This window comes from Lycium barbarum, chromosome 2, assembly GCF_019175385.1.
Source record: "Lycium barbarum isolate Lr01 chromosome 2, ASM1917538v2, whole genome shotgun sequence".
Classification (NCBI taxonomy): Eukaryota; Viridiplantae; Streptophyta; class Magnoliopsida; order Solanales; family Solanaceae; genus Lycium; species Lycium barbarum.
The window spans coordinates 101,932,875-101,940,854 of record NC_083338.1 but is presented as its reverse complement, the minus strand read 5'-3'; positions in this window follow the sequence as shown (position 1 = coordinate 101,940,854).

The window sequence follows — 7,980 nt, the reverse complement described above, 5'->3', positions numbered from 1 at the left end:
AAAATGCTCCCAAGTGCCTTGGGAACCGAACTGCACATCCCACCAAGTCTCAATTGACTATTCGGAACTTTCAGAATCTAAGAAAGTTCGAAAAAGATCCGTTCACCAACTTTGTCAAATATTTTTCGCTTAAAGGCTCAAATTCTAAATAGTCTCACTAAAACTCACCCGATGACCTCGGAAACCGTCCGATCCATCCCCGTGGGTCAAAATCGTACTAATAGGGTTCAAGGAATGGTCAACGAGGGCAAAAGGGTCAAAAACACTTTAACGACCAAATGGGTCGTTATATCAGATACCAATTAAACAATCGTTTGTCCTCAAATGAAGAAAGAGAGTATGAAAGTTGATGGTAACCAAGGAATCATTATCATAACAACACTGAAGCCCCCATGGTACGAAGTACGTCACAATCACTACCCTCTCACCTTATCAGTGAAACTTCCTCTAACTTATCTAAAAGACCCAATTTCCATATTCCCACACTCGAAATGCTCTCACAACTGATCCCCGAATAAAAGAACTGCTTTGCTGGAATTCTCTGATTCGCTATAACCATATCTCCGTACTCGATCAATAAGTCCCACAAATATCCCTCAAATCAACATGAACTTTTAGATGTAGACACAATCATAGGCCATCTGAACTGGTGAAATACTCTGATCCCGCTAACATTTTTTTACCCCCTCTACAGCCGATCCTCGCACCGCAATTTCTTAGAAACACATAAACACAAGCACGAAGCCATGACTTACTCTTTCCAAAAAAGAATTCTTGCTTTATCAGAGCAACTCTAAGCAATTCCATCAAACTGATCTTACTCATAGCCATCTTCGCTAGTTCCAAGTCTTTTTAAACTTTCAAATCACAATACAGGAAGTATACCACTGAATATCTTGCTGACCCAAGTCCATAGGAAACTATCTGATCACTCTAAAGACCTCTCGCAACCATAGTACCTCCTCAAATCCTTACCAAGTATCAACGAAACCATTATATCTGTCTGAATAGCTGCTCCCAGTAAAATACCATCAAGTCCACTCACAAACTCTAATAAAGCTCGGTAGACCTGTCATACTTCAAATCTGAACTGAACTCATCGAATCTGTGAAGGTGATTTACTGGAAACCCATGAGTCCTCCAGGAAATATAAACATGGTACATCAAGCTCTAATCGAACAATTCTAACCAGGAATGAATGCCTAACCCCTTAATACTACTAATAGTCACTGGAACTTACTCCAACTTTCCGAAACCAATCACAGTCCTACCACACATATGTGGAGACAACTATAATCTATTCCTCATGCATAATCAATCATTCCCGTCAGCCTCGAGTCCAAAAGCTGAGTTCTATCCAAGTTGTCAAATGAGTAACGAAGAACTTTACCTTATGAATGCAACCTTCGAGTTTCTCTGTCACACCCCAACCTTGAGGGGTGTGGCCGACACCCGGCACCCAAAGGCCGGAGCGAATCAATTGTAATATCTGAACTCTACAACATAAACTGTGGGCCGGCAAGGTTGTTGAATAACAATAATAAAGATAAAACACAACAGCCTGTAAGCAGAAAAGACCCAACAACACATATATGCATATCTAAGGCCGACAAGGCCATAACCATGAAAGACTACTAGTCAGAAGGCCAGCAAGGCCAAACATAACACTTGTACACTGACTAATAGTCTATAAGCCTCTAAGAGTACCTAAATGCGTCAACTGGTCGGGACCGGACCCCGACACACCCATAAACATATATGTATGTATACATGCATGTCTCCTGCTAAATGACTTTGACCAAAAACTCTGGAGAAATGGAGTGCGCCAATCACTGCTGGACTCTAGCACCCTACTGGGGAGGCACACCAATCTACCTATGGGTATGATCACAGCACACAAAAATGGGCATCAGTACGAAAGATATACCGAGTATGTAAGGCGGTAAGCATAAACATAACACAAGCATAAGAGATACAGATAATATGGGAAGAGATGTAGAGACAACCTGAAACTCTGAACGAGGCCACTGAGGGCGACCATAACCATGACATAACTATAAATGCATGCTCATAGAATCATCCCTCACTGTGGAGGCGCATCATATCATATAATAATAAATCCCTTTGTGGGGTGAGATCATCATCATAACAACATCTCTACTCAACTAATCAGTGATAATGCAGAGCTACGTGCCTAGCTGGCCTCCTACAACACAGCTCGGTAAAGAAAGAAATACATCTAGGTGAAAAACTACGTGCCTACTCGACTGCATACAACACAACTCGGTCAAAAAAGAAATTTGTCTATATATATGCAATGAAAGACTGACCTCAGAGGATACATCATAGAAACAGTCGGAGTGACCTATTGTCGTTGTGCTCCAACTATTATTATTGTTGCTATGTTCTTTATCTTTTCAATTCAAGAAACAACACATATGGAGAATAGGAGATATACTCCAATAAGGATTATATAAGTGATAAAGATCGGCTCAACTGAATAAAATACCTTTAGCTCAACTTCAACATGAAGAATAACATAGTGAACAACCTTTTTCCAATTGACAAGAAAGATATGAGGTACGGGAAAGTACTACAACACAAGCCATATAAAAATCAAGGAAACAACCTTCACCATTAGGGAGTGAAATCAACTCAACTTTAATAGGGAAAGTACCACGATGAACATTATACTTCTCTCGGTAAACAGGAAGGATAAAAAATGTGATAAAGTATTTCAATGTGAACTATTCATGAGAAAAATAAGGTTAATCATTTTGGAATACCCTCGATATATGTTTAACGGAAGACCTTTCAAATGATAACAAAATAGACTATGGAAGCCTGGAGAGTTCTTTTATGCAAGTCATTTAGGAAGTAGAAATTAGCTCTTTCATTCTCGGATATCATCAACACAAGTTAACCGGATAACATTTCAAAAAAACGCATATGAATTCTAGTTATGCCAAGAAAAGAAGAGAAAATCCCTACATACCTTGTTGATGGAGTTATATACGTTTCCCGAGTCCTCGAATGCCTTACGAATGATTTCCTACATAATACGAACCATTTGAGATCAACACCAAGTTCGTAGCTTATAGGAATCTTCACTTAGACATTTAATCGAGCAACTCATGGGGGTGAATTCATACTCTTTCATCGATTAATTCCCTTAAAAAACACTACCATATTATACTTTTCTACGTCTCCTCTTCAACACGATCCCATCCATTTCACCACAACTCCAAAAAACACAATAAAACCATATAAAACAGCCCAACAAATACGTTAAGGTCATGAGAGTTTCATAAGAATATAGAAGAGCTTTTTCTATGGGGTTTTCACCAATTTTTATAATTAATTACTTGTAGAAGCTCAAAGAGATTAACACGAAGTTAAATATACCTTGGATAATGAAAAACACTCCAAACTACAAATTACATCAAGGTGAAGTTTCTTTCCGAGAAGCGAAATAGCGAGAAAAACACGATTCTATGATTTCCACGTTGTTCCTTGTGTTAGACTTGATTGATTTGCACTTGGATTGGTTAGGAATCATGGAGGATTTGTTTGGTAAGTATATTATGGTTTCCCTGATCTTTGAATATGAAGAAATAAAGGGAAAAATCGTGAAAAAGGTAAAACATATATACAAAGGCAAAAATTAGGCCACCGACCAGGTACACTATCCCACAACAGTTTGTACCCTTGGACAGAAATGTAAATATCTATCTACTCCGATGTCCTATCAATGAACGGTAAAATGTTCTGGAAACTAGACTCATAGACCTAAAATTTGATGGGTGGATCACCCCTTAAATCCCAGTATATTGATAGAAAAGCTCCGCGACATCTGACCCAAATATCAATAAAATTGTGAATGTAACTTGCGACGACCTTTGTCGACTTTCGTTCTTCCAACTCGCATGACTTTCAAACTTAATAGGCGACTATTATATGATTAATATACTTCATATAATTACTTTATTAGAATGTAAAGCACTCCTAAACTCACCGCAAAAGTATGAGTTATCGTATTCCCAACTTGCTGACTTTTTACGAAACTCATTCTTCTCTGATTCATTCACCCTCCAAACCTTCTGCCACTTACCAATTATATTTATAGGTCCTTATAACCATTTAAATTAATAAGCTCAATCTCTTTTACCCTCAAGATTATTTCTTTCAAATGATAACCAAACGAAATATGGAAGCATGGAGAGTTCTTTTATACAAGTCATATAGGAAGTAGAGATTAGCTCATTCATTCTTGGATATGATCGAAAAAAGTTAACGGGATAACGTTTCAAAAAAAAAATGCATTTAAATTCTAGTCATGCCAAGAAAAGAAGAGAAAAGCCCTACATACCTCGTTGATGGACTTATATACATTTCTGAGTCCTCGAATGCCTTACGACTGATTTCCTACATAATAAGAACCATTTGAGATCAAAACCAAGTAAATATCTTATTGGAATCTTCACTTAGACATTTAATCGAGCAACTCATAGGCGTGAATTTATAGAATCTTTCGTAGCTTAATCCCTTGAAAAACCCTACAATATTCTACTTGTCTACTTCTCCTCTTCAACACGATCCCATCCATATCACTAAAACTCCAAACAACACAATAAAACCATATAAAACCAACAAATAAGCTAAGGTCATTAGAGTTTCATAACATTATAGAAGAGCTTGTTCTATGGGGGTTTTCACCAATTTCTATGATTAATTTCTTTTAGAATATCAAAGAGATTAACACGAAGTTAAATATACCTTGGATAATGACAAGCACTCCAAACTACAAGTTACTTCAAGGTGAAGTTTCCTTCCGTGAAGCGAAATAGCGAGAAAATTATGATTCTATGATTGCCACGTTGTTCCTTGCATTAGAGTTGATTGATTTGCACTTGTATTGGTTAGAATTCATGGAGGATTTGTTTAGAGAGTATATTAGGGTTTCCCTGGTCTTTGAAGATGAAGAAATGGAGAGAAAATCGTGAAAAAGGTAATATATATACATGTAACGACCCGTTTGGTCGTTATATTCTTTTCAACACTTTGACCCTTCCCCAAGCTTGCTCTGCTCACTTTTGACCCAAGGGGACCGTTGACATACTTCCCAAGGGCTTTGGATATGATCGGGTGACTTTTTGGGAAATCTGGGCTTTAAGCGAAAAAGAGTTGACTTTTGGGGAAACGAATCTTTTTTTTAGAATCCGTCAATTTCAAGAGGTCTGGATGGTTATTCAGAACTTGTGCGAATAGTTAGCTCGGTTCCCAATGCAGTCGGGTGCATTTTGGGACTTAGGTTGAAAAGTTTGATTTGAGGTATCGGGGATTGACTCGATCAACGAGACCCCCGATGGGAATTTCAAGGCCACAAGTGTGTTCGTTGCATGTTTTTATGTATGTCTACATATCTGGTAGTGAGCAGATGGCCTCGGGTGACAGTCGGTATTTCGAGTTTAGATTATGATTTTATTTGGAGTTTTATGGTTCTGGTTCCGGCTATAGTGGTACCATTACCGCAGCAACGGACTTTCCGCAGTAGTGGCCAAGTGCAAACGTTGGCTGACCTCCACAGTGGTCTGAGAATCCACCGTAGCGGGACCGCCACAATGGTCTCGTGTCGCAGGAGCGGGTATCAGGCAGATTATATCATTAAATGAGTGTTAAAAGCCCTAAGTCCCACATTCTTTATTATTTCAACTTTAGAGTTATTGAGAGCTTTTTAAAGTGATTCTTGAGAGAAACTCTTTGTGGTAAGTTCTTCTATTTTCTTTGCTATTCCATTTTACTTAATAACCTTAGGATTCCAATATCATGCTAGTTTACTAAGAATCCAAGGATCAAAAGAAGGTTCAATGAGTTCTTCTTCTAGGCTTTGTAATCTTGATTTATTCATTGGGTTAGCTTCTTTAAGCATGGAATTGATGACTAGAATCTATTATTGCATGAATTCTTCCAAATCAGTGGCTAATTTAATGGATTGGAAGTTAGGGTTTATATCAAAATTTGGGGATTTTGCCTAGAATCCAAATTTAAGTAATTTGTTGGTTCTTCTAGCTTGTAATTGATGGGAATTGATCTCCTAGAGCATTAATTTCATGTTAAAACCTTTAGATTCCTAATTTTCCCTTCTAGTTCACAAAACCCCATTCCATAGGTTGGGAATTTGGATCTTGAATAGAAGTAGAGTTTTGATTGATCTTATTTTTTATTCTAATTGCATATTTTGGATATGATTAGACTTTCACTGTCTCGAGGCTCAAAGAAAAGGAAAGACTATGGTATGTGTTACACCTCGCACTTTTAGAGCATGAGCATGAGCATGATATGTACTTCACAATATTAATGGAGTATCAGAGACATCCCTTGAAGTTTTGAAAGGTACAAGCCATGGGAAGTACATAGCAATGAAGTATAGAATGAATTACGATCTCTTAAGTCATAACCGGGAAGGACAACCTTGGATCCAAAGGACATGACCATTATCAAGTATGAACAATGATAAATATCATGTATGGAGTGTTTCGGAAGATTCTGGGACCAAGCAAATCGAAGAAAATAAGTTTGTCGAAAATTTGGAAAAAACGTTGGCAGAATTTTGGACAGAATTTTGGGTCAACTTTAGAGGGGTATATCTCCGGATATATCAGGAGTTTTAAGGTGTTTCAAAAGCCTAAAATAAAGTTCGTCAAGTCTAGTTTCCAACTCAATAAACCGTTCGTTAATACGACATGAGAGTAGGGAGTTATGGGCGTTTTAAAACGGACAGCCAGAGGAATCCAAACCTGGGCGAAAAATCGGGAAAGCTCACTTAAAAGCCCACTTATGTGGTGACCCAGCCCAATCCGAGTTTGGCACCTGTAAAAGGGCCTTTACACTTCATTTTATTCATTTTTCTTCAACTCCACAACCCTCTAGAAATCTCCTAACATCTCCACACCCCTTTAGAATATCCCACACTTCTTTCTCAATTATAAGAGTGTTCTTGAAGGTTCTGCACCATTCCAAAACATTCTATACCATCACAAAAGAGGATTAAACTACAAAACCCCAAGCTAATTCATGGAGAAGGATTGTTATTGTCTCTACTTAATGTTGTGATGAATTTGGTCTTGGAAAAAGTTCAGTGGGGTGACGTTCTTCTAGTGTAAGGTATGTTCTCCATCCTATTTCTCATGATTAAGTTGATTTGAAGGTTTAGCAAGTCCTATAAAAGAAGAGAATCATAGTAGAGAAGTTGCAAAATATTAAAGTGAAGGTGATGACTATGGAATGAATTTGAAAGGATATTTTGGAGTAATTTGAGATTAAATAGAATATAATTCTTTAATTATGGTATTGTGGATATTGTTATGGTTGGTTGAGAAATTGGGAAAAATATTGCGTGGGATGTCTTATGGAGTATATTAGTGTTGATGATGATATTAGTATTGCTATTGTTGTTGTTTTGTTGGTATTGTGATTTCGGGCTAGGGATATAAACAGGGGAGATGCTGCCCGAATTTTGACAGATTCTAAAGGAGTTTAGTTGAAGACTGAAGATAGGCATATCACGATAAGTCTAACAGTAGTATGACTTCTCTTGAATGTAGATTTACGAGCTTGGGAGGATAAGCGTTAATTAGTAGGAGACCAAAAAAGGTATGTTAAGGCTATTCCCTTTCTTCCTAAAGGCATGATTCGTTTCTTATGAACATATTCATGTTTACCATAACATCCTTCCAAAAAATTTTCTTTTCTTTGTACTCAATTCAAGTAAAATCTATCATCACATGAAACTCGTGACATGAAACATAATAATATATCGGCTGGGGGATCGGCTTACAATATCGACACTCTATACCCACGACTCTGTCTGCAAAGTCTCTAACTTCGAACAAGACATCATAACATAGTACTCTGACACGGCAACACTCCACGACAAGTGGAGTCTACCATCTCCGCTGGAACGTCTTCTATACTAGCTTC